This window comes from Loxodonta africana, chromosome 2 (assembly GCF_030014295.1).
Source record: "Loxodonta africana isolate mLoxAfr1 chromosome 2, mLoxAfr1.hap2, whole genome shotgun sequence".
Lineage (NCBI taxonomy): Eukaryota > Metazoa > Chordata > Mammalia > Proboscidea > Elephantidae > Loxodonta > Loxodonta africana.
In genome coordinates, this window is record NC_087343.1 from 68,595,641 (window position 1) to 68,610,812 (window position 15,172).

Below are 15,172 nucleotides of genomic sequence, written 5' to 3' on the forward strand. Positions count from 1 at the left end.
TAAATCCTTATGGAAGCAGACTGCCACTTCTTCTCCAGTGGAGCAGCTGGTAAGTTTGAACCACCGACCCTTTGGTTAGCAGCCAAGTGCTTTAAGCACTGCACCACCAGGGCTCGTGCTGAGCTTGCAAATCATTCAAAATAATTTGCTCCTTAATATGTCAAAACATTCATGATAACGTCATAGATGTTTAGAGTTTAAGAAAAACACTGGAAGAAAATTGGTTCATTCTTTAACAATTTGTAGAAAAATGAACCAGTTATGTTGAACCTAGGGAGGATTTGCAGTTGGGTAACCGTAAAAAAAAAAAAAAATTTTTTTTTTTTTAACCGTACTTATATTATGCTATATACTTTGTAAATGTTTTTTTAAAAATGTAGATTGGTCAGGTGGTTCCAAGAGAAGGAAAGCAAGGAAGGAAATTATTTTTCTTTTCTCTAACTGCTAAAGAAAATATACGTGGTGCTCATTATATGTCTGGGGTTGTTTTAATCTCTTAGGAGAGTGATTTCATAATATATATTTTTAAAAGATTCTTGGGCTAGTATGATGCAGGTAGTTTTACAGCTGGTTGTGGTGTAATGGATTGCTTTTTGCGTGGCCTTTCTAGCCATGGTCGTATAACTCCCACCCAGGTGATTGGGCAGGACTGTGTGATACGGTAATTGTGGCAGTGGAGATCAGCAGGAGACAGCACTCTGGGCTTCCTGGCCCAAGGAGCGAGAAAGCTGAGTGTCTTTGGGCAAAGACTGAGGGCCAGGGAGAAGCCTACGCCTGACCTATGAATTTGGGACTTGCCAGTCTCCACAACCACGTGAGCCATTTCAAGACCTTGCAGCAAATTAGGGAACCCAAAGACAGGAGGGGAGACTACTGAGGGGAGAGGGAGTAGTTGATGCTAGAGATGATGAAGCAGCATAGCAGTTTAAAAATGTTGGACATTTGGGTCATCTTTAACTTCTGCTTCATAGGAACCAGCTTTGTGCTGATCCTTAGAAATTATTTGTTTACTGGTATTTGGGAATCATGGGCCTAGTTAAAGCGAAATAACCTTAAAAAGTCTTAAAGTCACAATAGAAATTACTATCTTTTAATTTTTAAAACAACTCTGTGATGCAATTAATATAATTTATATCTTACAAGGAAGATAGCTGAAACCTGTAATGCAGACAGTTTAAAACCCATTTTGCAGCTAGCTAAACCAAGCTTCTGAAAGGTTAAATGACTTCTCCAAAGCTTGTGATACAGCTGAGATTCAGATATTTTCCTTACTCAGCGCTGTTTTGATGCTGTGCTCAACTGACTGGCAGAGCTGGCAAAATTAGGTGAGAAAGTCTTGACCAAGTCTCTCTGGAGCTTAGCGTGGAGTGATTGACTCTTTCTCTATATTCTTGACTTCAAGGAAAGCCTTCTTTGGAAATGAAGTTATTTTAAATCACAGGTGGTAAGGAATGCAAGCAAATGACCTGGCCTCAACCATAAAGGACTTGGAAGATTTATTTAAGATTCTGAATTAATTAGAATTCTGAAGTTTTGGGGTCAGATTCTAAGAATAATGACTATAACTCTGAGTGACACTGCAAAGTAATTGGAATTAGAAGTTTATATTGCAGTGGGTAACAGGAGGGGATGATTCTGGTTTTGATATACTGAAAATCTAAAGATACCTAGAAATGCTGCAAAGATGCATGGGTGAGCTTGTTTGTAATGAAGTAAAGTAAATCCCCAGGAGCAAAAAAGAATGTGGGAGTTTGGGGAGCTTGATAAATAGACCCATGACATCAAAACTACCCTTAAAGTTTTGTAATCTAGTGGCTTGGGTTTTAATACTCATGGTCATACAAGAGACTGATCCTTTGGGTACACATAAGGCATTGAGTTGAGAACTGATACCCCCAAGTAAAGGTAGGACCTGGGAAGGGCAACAATTTCAGAAAAACCCAAAGCCACTGTGATTGAGTCGATTCTGACTCACAGTGACCCTGTAGGACAGAGTAAAGCTGCCCCCCAGGGGTTCCCAAGGCTGTAAATCTTTACAGAGGCACACTGCCACATCTTTCTCCAGTGGAGTGACTGGTGGGTTGGAACTGCTGACCTTTTGGTTAGCAGCTGAGCACTTTAATCACCATGCCACCAGGCCTCCTTCTTAGAAAAACAGTGGATTAAAAAAAAGACAATTGTCCACTGCCACAGAAAGATTATAAGAAAGTCTATATTGGCCTAGTCTCTGAGTAGGAGGCAGGGAAAAGTCTCATCTCAAAATTTTATTATTTTTATTTTGTAAGTGTCTTGTTATGAAAATTTAAAAAATACGCAAAAATAGAATGGTGTAATGAACTCCCACGTATCCATCAGCCAGCTTCAATAGTTATCAGCGTTCTTGAATTTTCTTTTTTTGCATTATATAGTTTTTATACACTATATAATTTTGCCTGTAAATACATCTTTAATGTAACAAACCATAATATTGTATGTCTCATTCAGAAAAACTAACAATTTTTTAATATCCAGTACCTAGTTCATGTCTGATTTCCCCCAGTTGTCTCAAAAATGTCTTTTTACAGTTGACTTGTTTGGGTTGAGGTTCAAACAAGGTCTGTGCATTGCATTCAATTAATATGTCTCTTAAATCTCTTTTAATCTGTAAGTTTCTCCTCTCCTTTTTAAAAGCTTGTTTATTGAAGAAAGCAAATCATTTTACCTGTAGAATTTCCTGCATTTGAGATTTGGGAAGATGGTATCAATTAACATCTTTCTCTATTCTCCATATAGTCAGTAAACTGGTTTTTAGGCTAAGATGGTTGATTCAGTTTAGGTTAATTGTATTTTTTTTTTTTTAAAGGATACGTCATAGATGGTGCTGAGTACTTCCTATTGAATCCCAGTGGAACAAAAAGAGGTACACGATGCTTGGCTGTCCTATTTTTAGTGATGTTAAGATTGATCTTTGGGTTTAGGTGGTAACACTCTAATTCTTCATTATAAAGTGCTCACTTCCACTACCATCCTTTTAGGTAATGGTTTTAGCATCCATTGATGCTAGATCCGTCATTTCATTATCTAGATCCATCATTTCTTTAGGGGTTGAAAAATGGTGATTCTGTTGATCATATTTATTAGCTGTGATGCTTCTATAATGACAGATTTTTTCCTTAGTAACTTTTGGTTAATCTGAAATAGTTTGTATAACAAAGGTAGGATAAATGCTTGGTTTGATAATTTCATTTTAACACTTTTCAGATCCTGACTTCTTCCAAATCACCTGAAAATTCTTAACTTCAGATTTAGGGGTTGGAATTTATACTATCAGGGCAGGCCTTGTATACAGATCGTTGAACTAAGACCGTCTGAGACGCAAACTGAGAAACTTATGTCGGAAGTATCCCTGAGTAAGACAGTACACAGTACTGGGGAAGCTAGCACAGCTTTTCCAAGCCATGATCATGGAAGCTCCATAGGCACATCCAAACTCTCTGAGGGACTGAATTTCTGGGCTGAGGGCTGTAGGGACCACGGTCTTGGGGAACATCTAGTTCGATTGGCATAACATAGTTTATAAAGAAAATGTTCTACATTCTACTTCAGTTAGTAGTGCCTGGGATATTAAAACCCTGTGAGGGGCCGTCTAGGATACTCCATTGGTCTCACCCCTTCAGGAGCAAGGAAGAATGAAAAAAACTAAAGATGCAAAGCTAAGATTAGTCCACAGGACTAATGGACCACGTCTACCTTGGCCTCCCCAAGACTGAGGCCAGTACAACTAGATGGTGCCTGGCTACCACCAGTGACTGCTCTGACAGGGATCACAATAGGGGGTCCTGGACAGAGCTGGAGAAAAATGAATAAAATTCTCACACAGAAAGACCAGGTTTGCTGACCTGACAGACTGGAGAAACCCTAAGAGTCTCTCTCCTGCACACCCTTTCAGCTCAGTAATGAAGTCGCTCCTGAGGTTCACCCTTCAGCCACAGATGAAGGCCAAAAATGAGACTAAAGGGGCACACCAGCCCTGAGGCAAGGACTAGAAGGCAGGAGGGGACAGGGAGCCCAAGGTTGAGAAGGGAGAGTGTTGACATGTCACGGGGTTGTTAACCAATGTCATAAAACAATATGTGTACTAACTGATTAATGAGAAACTAGTTCTGTAAGCTTTTATCCAAAGTACAATTAAAAAAAAAAAAAAACAAAACCCTGGGCTGGTGATGTCCCAGGGACACCTGGCAGATAACAAATGTGAAACTGTTCCTCCTGCAGGGACAGGTCCTCAAACAAGATCCCATAGTATTCTCATGGTAAAGACGAGTTCATACTCCAAAATTATGAAACCCCTGAGCAAATGATTTACCATATGTGAGAGTTAGTGGACACAACTAATAGGAAATTTAAATCGCCAGAATATTTTAGTGAGCTCAGGGCTAAGTGTTTGGTTTTCTTCTCTATACCCACAGTCTTGATGATTTCATCCATTTTCATGGCTTCAAAGAACCATGCCACATTTAAATCTCCTGTCCAGACATTTCTTTGCAACTCTAGGTTCATGTATGCAACTGTGCACTTAATAGTTTTACTTGAAAGTCAAACAGGTGTTTCAACCCTAACACATTCAGCACTGAATTCCTGATCTGCTCCCCCGTTCTACCTGCAATCTTTCCTATCTCAGTTGATGGCAATGACATGTTTCTGTTTGCTCATGCCAAAAAACTTGGAGCATCTTTGATTCCTCTTTCTCTCAGATTGCACATCCAGTCTGTCAGAAAATCCTGTTGGCTCTACTTTCAATATGTATTCAGAATTTGACCATTATTTAACACTTCCTTTCAATGTGTATCCAGAATTTGACCATTATTTAACACCTCCACGACTCGCCCTGGTTTTAGCCTTACCTGTTGACTGGATTACTGCACTATGTGTTTTTCCATTCAAATGGAATTTATCTGATAATTGTGAGCTAATTGGTAGTTTCTTTAACTATATTCCTGTTTTACACTCAGATAATTTTATTTAAAAGTAAATCTAGTAACATTTTTTAAAGTTACAGCTTATCCTTTTTTCTTTTCTAACTTTAACCATGAGTAGGTAAACGTTTACTAGGAAGGGGCAGAATCTTGTAGAAATGTTGTACACTGGCACAAACATTTGGATTCAACCAGAACCATGTGAGAATGTAAATCATAATTTGGTCTCCAATTTAGGCATTTTCCCAAAGTAATGCAGTGTAATGTGCTTAGGCATATGTTCAGCTCATAGGTGAATTTAAATAAAGAGAAGCAAGCAATCCATAATGTTAGCTATGAAGAATATGGTTTATACTTGATGTTTTATAATTTCTTTTCACTGCCCAGAGTGAGAGAGCCGTAGCTCTAATTCAGGTCAACAACACATACAGTCATTTATAAGATATTTTGTGATATTGTGAAGGACTGCAAGGACTTAAGACACTTTTTTTATGTCCTCTCCCTGGGAGATTTCAATTTAGAGGAAGGAACACACATACTCATTAGTACAATATCTAATGGCGGAGTGATATGAGTACTAAAACAGAGACATAGGTAACATGTGGAGCTTCAAGAAGTGATTCCTAAATAATGGGTTTTAGCCTGTTTTCTTTATGGATCCCAAACTGATTAAAAAAAAAAAAAGGTCCTTTTGTTGGTTTGTACAGGCCAAGGACTTGTGGTTCTGTAGACTTTCATTTTACATAGGCCTAAGAGTTAAATGAGTTAAGGCTTACTAGTTTTTTGAATTCATAAGCCAAAATTTTCATGTTACTAGAGTTTCCTGAGGACTGCAGTTTAATACTCTAATAGGAAGGCTGGTTTTACTGCCTGCTTGGCAATATGGCAGAATTCTAATTGTATGTGTGAACATGTAGACAGTGGAGAATTCCCCAGTTTTCAGAAGGATGTTTTATCAGGGCATCACCACTGTCGTCTTGAGGTGGCTATGATTTTTAATTGCTGCTATTTGTGCCTATAAATTATTGAATTATTGATTTAGTTTGCAGTTTGTCTAATCCTGTGATGTTTAATGATATTTATTTACATAAATAATATTTCTGGCCTGTAATTTCCCAAATGCATAAATGTTCTGTCAGGAAACTTCTAGACTCCTTTAACTAAAGTAAAAAAAAATTTTTTTTTTTTACTTCAGATGTTATAAAATCCAATTAAAATTTGCTTGATTGATAATGCTTTATTTAAAAAAAAATTGATAATGCTTTATTAGGTTCACTTAATTAATTTTCCCAAGGAAAATGGGAACTAGAAAGGTAGGTGTGCCAAATTTTGTCATTTGTTAGTGGGCCACATTGGTAAGAAATTTGAGAACCACCAGCTTACAAGAAAGGGTGATTAATTCTGAAATAGAGAACTCAAAGGAGATACTATAGGGGAGGTACCATATTGATATGGTTTTTTGGGGGCAGAGGAATACTTCTGTAGGCTAAGAAGCAGCAGAACTTGGGGTGGGATAGGGGAAGAGTTGGGGAGGAGAGGAACAATGAAGAATATTCCAAACTGGGGAAACAGTATGCACAAAGAAATGGAGTTGTATAAAGCCTGGCTAGAGAATTTGAGTAGTTGGCCCATTGGAACTTCAGCATAGCATGCATGAAAAGATTAATGTGAGATGAGATGGCTAACCTCTTGAATGTCATGTTAAATAGTTGGGATTTTTTATTTAGGCTGTAAGGAGCAATTAAAGGTTGTTGAAATGGGACTAAATTGGTTAACTTATTATCTGTAGCTTTAGTAAGGTTATGAGTTGGCATCGACTCGATGGCAATGGGTTTGGTATTTTTGTTTTGGTTAGTAAGGCTATAAGGATATATTGGGGTAGGGGTGTCCAGATAAGAGGCTGTTGCAGTGTCAAGACAATGAATTTCCATGGCTGGAAATTGAAATGTGGCAGATGGGATACAAGGGAGCGGACAGAAGTGACATTTCAGAGATAGACGCAAGAAAACTTTCTGAGGAGTGAGGGAAAAGGAAGAATTAGAGATGACACCTTGATATCTGGCCTTTGAGATTTGGCAAATAATGTTATTGGTATGGAGGAGAAGGGGAAGGGGAAAAACAAATTTGTGAGGAACGTTGAGTTTGTCTTTTTTTTTTATGTTTAAATCTTTTTGTTTTTAATTTTTATTGTGCTTTAAGTGAAAGTTTAAAAATCAAGTCAGTCTCTCATACAAAAATTTATATATACCTTGCTGTATACTCCTAGTTGCTCTCCCTCTAATGAGACAGCACATACCTTCCCCCCACTCTATTCTCGTATCCATTCGGCCAGCTTTCGACTCCCTCTGCTCTCTCACCTCCTCTCCAGACAGGAGCTGCTTACATTATCTCCTGTGTCTACTTGATCCAAGAAGCTCACCCTTCATCAATATCATTTTCCATCCTGTAGTCCGGTCCCATCCCTGTCTGAAGAGTTGGCTTTGAGAATGGTTCCTGTCTTAGGTTAACAGAAGGTCTGGGAACCATGACCTCCAGGGTCCTTCTACTCTCAGTCAGACCATTAAGTCTAGTCTTTTTGTGAGAATTTGAGGTCTGCATCCCACTGCCCTCCTCCCTCAGTGGCTGTCTGTTGTGTTCCCTGTCAGGGCCATCGTTGGTTGTAGCCGGTCATCATCTAGTTCTTCTGGTCTCAGCTGATGTAGTCTCTGGTTTTTGTGGCCCTTTCTGTCTCTTGGACTCATAATTATCTTGTGTTTTTGGTGTTTTCATTCTCCTTTGCTCCGGGTGGGTTGAGACCAATTGATGCACCTTAGGTGGCCGCTTGCTAACATTTAAGACTGCAGACGCCACTCTCCAGAGTGGGATGCAGAATGTTTTCTTAATAGATTTTATTATGCCAGATGACTTAGATGTCCCCTGAAACCACGGTCCCCAAACCCCAGCCCCTGCTACACTGGCCTTCGAAACATTCAGTTTTTTCAGGAAACTTCTTTGCTTTTGGTTTAGTCCAGTTGTGCTGACCTCTCCAGTATGGCGTGTTGTCTTTCCCTTCACCTAAAATGGTTCTTATCTACTAATTAATAAAAACCCGTCTCCATCTCTCCCTGCACACTCTTGTGACCATCAAAGAATATTTTCTTCTTTGTTTAAACTATTTTTCGAGTTCTTATAATAGTGGTCTTATACAGTATTTGTCCTCTTGCAGCTAATTTCACTCAGCATAATGCCTTCCAGATTCCTCCATGTTATGAACTGATTCATCATTGTTCCTTATTGATGCGCAGTATTCCATTGTGTGAATATAAAAAAAACCCAGTGCTGTCGAGTCAATTCTGAGTCATAGCGACCATATAGGACAGAGTAGAACTGCCCCCTAGAGTTTCCAAGGAGCGTCTGGTGAATTTGAACTGCCACCCCTTTGGTTAGCAGCCGTAGCACTTAACCACTACGCCACCAGGGTTTCCTGTGTGAATGTACCATAATTTATCCATTCATCTGCTGATGGGTACCTTGGTTGCTTCCATCTTTTTGCTATTGTAAACAGTGTTGCAGTGAACATGGGTGTGCATATATCTGTTCGTGTAAAGGCTCTTATTTCTCTAGGATATATTCCAAGGACTGGGATTGCTGGATCATACAGTAGTTCTATCTCTAGCTTTTTAAAGAAAAAAAAAAAAAAAAGAAGTGCCAAATCAATTTCCAAAGGGGTTGTACCATTTTACATTCCCACCAGCAGTGTATAAGTGTTCCAGTTTCTCCACAACCTCTCCAACATTTATTATTTTGTGTTTTTTGGATTAATGCCAGCCTTGTTGGAGTGAGATGGTATCTCATTGTAGTTTTGATTTGCATTTCTGTAATGGCTAATGATTGTGAGCATTTCCTCATGTACCTGTTAGCTACCTGAATGTCTTCTTTAGCGAAGTGACTGTTCATATCCTTCGTCCATTTCTTAATTGGGTTGTCTTTTTGTAGTTGAGTTTTTGCAGTATAATGTAGATTTTAGAGATCAGATGCCGATCAGAAATGTGATAGCTAAAAACTTTTTCCCAGTTTGTAGGTAATCTTTTTACTCTTTTGGTGAAGTCTTTGGATGAGCATAGGTGTTTGATTTTTAGAAGCTCCCAGTTGTCTAGCTTCTCTTCTGCATTGTTAGTAATGTTTTGCGTACTGTTCATGCCATGTGTTAAGGCTCCTAGCATTGTCCCTGGAAATGCTGGTGGCGTAGTGGTTAAGTGCTATGGCTGCTAACCAAAGGGTTGGCAGTTTGAATCTGCCAGGCGCTCCTTGGAAACTCTATGGGGCAGTTTTACTCTGTCCCATAGGGTCGCTATGAGTCGGAATCGACTCAACGGTACTGGGTTTAGCATTGTCCCTATTTTTTTGTCCATTATCTTTATCATTTTAGATTTTATATTTAGGCCTTTGATCCATTTTGAGTTCTTTTTTGTGCATGGTGTGAAGTATGGGTCTTGTTTTGTTTTTTTGCAGATGGATCTCCAATTATGCCAGCACCATTTGTTAAAGAGACTGCCTTTTCCCCATTTCACTGACTTTGGGCTTTTGTCAAGTATCAGCTGCTCCTGTGTGGGTGGATTTACGTCTGGGTTCTCAGTTCTGTTCCATTGGTCTATGTGTCTGTTGTATACCAGTACCAGGCTGTTTTGACTACTGTGGTGGTATAACAGGTTCTAAAATCAGGTAGAGTGAGGCCTCCCACTTTGTTTTTCTTTTTTAGTAGGGCTTTATTTACCTGGGGCCTTTTTCCCTTCCATATGAAGTTGGTGATTTGTTTCTCCAGTTCATTAAAAAATGTCCTTGGAATTTGGATTGGAATTGCATTGTATCTATAGACGGCTTTTGGTAGAATAGACATTTTTACAATGGTAAGTTTTCCTATTGATGAGCAGGGTATGTTTTTCCACTTACGTAGGTTTCTTTTGGTTTCTTGCAGTAGTGTCTTATAGTTTTCTTTGTATTGGCATTTTATATCTCTGGTAAGGTTTATTCCTAAGTATTTTATCTTCTTGGGGGCTACTGTAACTGGTATTGATTTGGTGATTTCCTCTTCAGTGTTCTTTTTGTTGGCGTAGAGGAATCCAACTGATTTTTGTATGTTTATCTTGTATCCCGATACTCTACTGAGCTCTTCTATTAGTTTCAGTAGTTTTCTGGAGGATTCTTTAGGGTTTTCTGTGTATAAGATCATGTCATCTGCAAATAGAGATACTTTTACTTCCTCCTTACCAATCTGGATGCCCTTTATATCTTTGTCTAGCCTAATTGCTCTGGCTAGGACCTCCAGCATAGTGATAAATAAGAGAGGTGATAAAGGGCATCCTGTCTGGTTCCTGATCTCAAGGGGAATGCTTTCAGACTCTTTCCATTTAGGATGATGTTGGCTGTTGGCTTTGTTTAAATGCCCTTTATTATGTTGTGTAATTTTGCTTCTATTCCTATTTTGCTGAGAGCTTTTATCATGAATGGATATTGAACTTTGTCAAATGCCTTTTCTGCATCAATTGATAAGATCATGTGGTTCTTGTCTTTTGTTTTGTTTATATGATGGATTACATAAATTGTTTTTCTAATGTTGAACCATCCGTGCATACCTGGTATGAATGCCACGTGGTCATGGTGAATTACTGTTTTGATATGTTGTTGAATTCTATTGGCTAGAATTCTGTTGAGGATTTTTGCAGCTAAGTTCATGAGGGAAAATTCTGTAATTTTCTTTTTTTGTGGTGTCTTTACCTGGTTTTGGTATCAGGGATATGCTGGCTTCACAGAATGAGTTTGGGAGTAATCCATCCTTTTCTGTGTTCTGAAATGTCGTTAGTAGTAGTGGTGTTAACTCTTTTCTGAAAGTTTGGTAGAATTCTGCAGTGAAGCCATCTGGGCCAGGGTTTTTTTTTTTTGGTGAGAGTTTTTTGATTACCTTTTCAATCTCTTCTTTTGTTACAGGTTTATTTAGTTGTTCTACCTCTGTTTGTGTTAGTTTAGGTAAGTGGTTTGTTTCTAGGAACTCACCCATTTCTTCTAGGTTTTCAAACTTATTAAATTTTTCATTGTAATCTCATATAATTCTTTTAATTTCAGTTGGGTCTGTTGTAGTATCACCCATTTCATTTCTTATCTGGGTTATTTGTATCCTCTCCTGTTTTTCTGTTGTCAGTTTGGCCAGTTGTTTATCAATTGTGTCAATTTTTTCAAGGAACCATCTTTTGGTCTTGTTAATCCTTTCAGTTGTTTTTCTGTTCTGTATTTCATTTAATTCTGCTCTAATTTTTATCTTTTGCTTCTTTCTGGTGCCTGAGGGTTTCTTTTGGTGCTCTCTTCTATTTGTTCAAGTTGTAGGGATAATTCTTTGATTTTGGCCCTTTGTTCTTTTTGTATGTATGCATTTATTGATGTAAATTGGCCTCTGAGCACTGCTTTTGCTGTGTCCCAAAGGTTCTGATAGGAAGGGTGTTCATTCTCATTGGATTCTCTGAATTTCTTTATTTCATCCTTAATGTCTTCTATAATCCAGTTGTTTTTTGAGCAGGGTATTGTTCAGTTTCCAAGTGTTTGATTTCTTTTTCCTGCTTTTTCTGTTATTGATTTCTCCTTTTATTCCTTATGGTCAGGGAAGATGCTTTGTACTATTTCAGTGTCTTGGATTCTACTGAGGCTTGCTTTATGACCTAATATGTGGTCTATTCTAGAGAATGTTCCATGTGCATTGGAAAAGAAAGTATACTTGGCTGCTCTTGGGTGGCATGTTGTCTACATGTCTCTGAGGTCAAGTTGGTTCATTGTGGCATTTAGATCTTCCGTATCTCTATTGAGCTTCTTTTTGTATGTTCTGTCCTTCACCGAAAGTGATGTGTTGAAGTTTCCTACTGTAATTGTGGAGCAGCCTATCTCACTTTTCAGTGCTGTTAGAGTTTGTTTTATGCATCTTGCAGCCCTGTCATTGGGTGCATAAATATTTAGTATGGTTATATCCTCCTGGTATACTGTCCGTTTAATCATTATGTAGTGTCCTTTGTGGTGGATTTAACTTGAAAATCTATTTTGTGAGAAATTGATGTTTCCATTCCTGCTCTTTTTTATTTGTTGTTTGCTTGATATACTTTTTTCTGTCCTTTGAGTTTAGTTTGTGTCTCTAAGTCTGAGGTGTGTCTCTTGTAGGCAGCATGTGGACGGATCATGTTTTTTTAAATCCATTCTGCTACTCCGTCTCGTTATTGGTGCATTTAGTCCATTTACATTCAGCATAATTATGGATAGGTATGAATTATGTGCTGTCATTTTCATGTCTTTTTTTGTATGTTCTCGACAGTTTCTTTTTCCCACTTAATTTTTTGTGCTGAGTAGTTTATCTTTATATATTTTCTTTTCCTCTTATTCATTGTTCCTGATTTTGTTTCTTCTGAGTCTCTATTTTTTCTTGTATTTTATTTTGATGAGTAGGATTGTTAGTCTCCTTTGTGATTACCTTAATATTTACCCCTATTTTTCTGTGTTTAAACCTAACTTTTATTTCCTTATATCACCTTGTCTTCCTTTCTGTATGAAAGCTCTATGACTACATTTCTTAGTCCCTCCTTATTGATTTAATGTTGTCTTCTTTTACATTATGACATGACTGTTTCCCCTTTTCTGAGCATTTTTTTAAAACTTGATTTATTTTTGTTATTTCCCTATCTGGGTTGACATCTGACTGCCCCGTCTGGTGTTCTAGTCATGGGTCGATATCTGATATTATTGATTTTTTAACCGGAGAACTCCCTTTAGTATTTCTTGTAGTTTCGTTTTGGTTTTTACAAATTCCCTAAACTTCTTTTTACCTAGAAATGTCCTAGTTTTGCCTTCATATTTGAGAATCAGTTTTGCTGGATATATGATTTTTGACAGGCAATTTTTTTCCTTCAGTGTTTTATATAAGTCATCCCATTGCCTTCTTGCCTGCATCGTTTCTGATGAGTAGTCTGAGCTTATTCTTGTTGACTCTCCTTATTGACTGTTGACTTTTCATTTATCCCTAGCTGCTCTAAAAATTCTCTCATTATGTTTGGTTTTGGCAAGTTTGGTTATAATATATCTTGGTGACTTTTTTTTTTAGATTACCTTATGTGGAGTTCAGTGAGCATCTTGGATAGATATCTTCTCATCTTTCACGATATCAGGGAAGTTTTCTGCCAACAAATCTTCAACAATTCTCTCTGTATTTGCTGTTATACTGCCCTGTTCTGGTACTCCAATCACTCGTAGGTAGGTTATTTCTCTTGATAGAGTCCCACATGATTTTTAGGTTTTCTTCATTTTTTAAAATTCTCTTATCTGATGTTTCTTCAAATATATTGATGCCAAGTGCTTTATCTTCAGTCTCGCCAATTCTGCCTTCCACTTGCTCAGTTCTGCCTTTCTGACTTTGTATTGAGTTGTCTAATTCTGAAATTTTATTGTTCATCTTCTGAATTTCTGATTGCTGTCTCTCTATGGATTCTTGGTGCTTATTAAATTTTTTATTATGTTCTTGAATAACCTTTTTAATTTCTTCAACTGCTTTATCTGTGTGTTCCTTGGCTTGTTCTGCATATTGCCTGACCCCCTTCCTGATCTTGCTGCTGATGTCTTGAAGAGTTCTGTATATTAATCTTTTGTATTCTGCATCTGGTAATTCCAGGAAGGCACCTTCATCCAGAAGATCCCTTGATTCTTTGTTTTGAGAGCTTGTTGAAGTGATCATGGTTTGCTTCTTTGTGGGATTTTATATTGACTGTTGTCTCTGAGGCATCTTTAAGTTATTGTATTAGTTTATTTTATTTTTGCTTACTGTATCCTAGCTTCTTGCTTTGTTTTGTTTTGATATGCCCAAATAGGTTGCTTGAGTGAGCTAGCTTGATTATTTTCGCCTTTGAAGCTCTTAACGCCCTGTCACCAGATGGCTAGAGCTGTTATCGGGTATATCTGCCTAGGAGTCCATTCACTTTTCTTGTATGGATTAATCTCAATTGTCCACGCAGTTGTTCATCACGTGTGTGGTACAGGCTCTGTCCCACAGTCTTAGAGGGCAGGGGTGATGAGTGTATGTACCGGTATCTGGTTGTAGCAGGGGGTCACACTCTGAAGAAGGCAGGGGGCTGACAACTGTTCCCCGAATGTCTGTGAGGAAAGTGTGTCCCTGTTTCCTAGAGTGCACAGGTGGGTGGGTTCTGCAGATGGACCATGGGCACCCAGTGCTTTTAGTTGTAAGGACTGGGAGGTACCAGTTATCTTTGAACCTTTGTCATGGGTGGCTGGGTGATGTGAGTGGAGCCACTGGTCCTTAGGCCCCGATGTAAGTGAGGACCCTGTTTAATAGGCAAAGTGGTGTCAAATATCGAACACCCACCTCTCCACCGCACAGCTGAAAGAATTGCAGTCTACGAACAAGGGCCTATTCTCCTGAAATAGGCCCACACAGGTCCATGCAGGGGGGAAAGGTATTCAGAGTCTATGGACCGTTTATGCCTGGACAGGAACTGCTTCTGTCCTGAGCTTCCCAGGTTAGTGGAGCTGGCAGATTATCTTTTCCCCCAATTGTGAGTTTATTCTTCTTCCAGGGCTGGGAGAATGGCTCAGGACATGCAGCAGGACCTATCTCAGGCCCAGGGAGATAGGCAGCTACTGAAGGCAGCTTGGGGGCTGGGAGCACAGTAAAATATACACACATACTTAGCTTTTACCGAGAGCGCTGTTCTCTGGTTCTAGAGGTGTGAGTAGGCTGTGCAACTGGCTGTTTCTCCCTGAGGAGACTGCGGCCTAACGCTACCACCAGCCTGCCTCATTCACTCCTGGGAATGGTGCCTGAGGTTTCCTGGTGATTCAGGCCTGACAACTCCTCTCTGCTTTTGAACCATCTCTTCCTCCCTCTGCTGCTCAGTCTGTTTTCTAACTTTGCCTTTGATATTCAGGGCTCCTAGCTTGTCATAAATATAATCATTTCACTTGTTTTTTCAGGTCTTTGTTGTAAGAGGGTTCCCCAGAAGAGTCTGACTACTCTGCCATCTTGGTCCCACCTTCTTCGAGTTTGTCTTTCAATGTGTTGAGTTTGAGTTGCCTACAGGACTTCCAGTGGAGACATCTGAAGTATTAAAATTTAGTTGCTTTAGTCAGCTTCTTTTTTTTTTTTAATGAAGCCTCGGTCCACTAACTTGCTATGATTTGGTGACAGCTGCTTTCTGGGT

At 38.8% G+C, this 15,172-nt stretch overlaps 1 protein-coding gene across 4 annotated transcripts in view; it reads left to right on the forward strand.

Moving 5' to 3' along the window:
* Window positions 1–15,172, forward strand: part of RNF180 (ring finger protein 180) — a 306,365-nt gene that overhangs the window by 20,153 nt on the left and 271,040 nt on the right. For 3 of the 4 annotated variants that reach the window (XM_064272434.1, XM_064272424.1, XM_064272417.1), the window contains exon 3: window positions 2,843–2,899. The exons of the other annotated variant lie outside the window; for it this stretch is intronic. The gene's annotated coding sequence lies outside the window, so the exon portion shown is untranslated. The remainder of the gene's footprint in view (window positions 1–2,842; window positions 2,900–15,172) is intronic. 4 annotated transcript variants of the gene reach the window in all.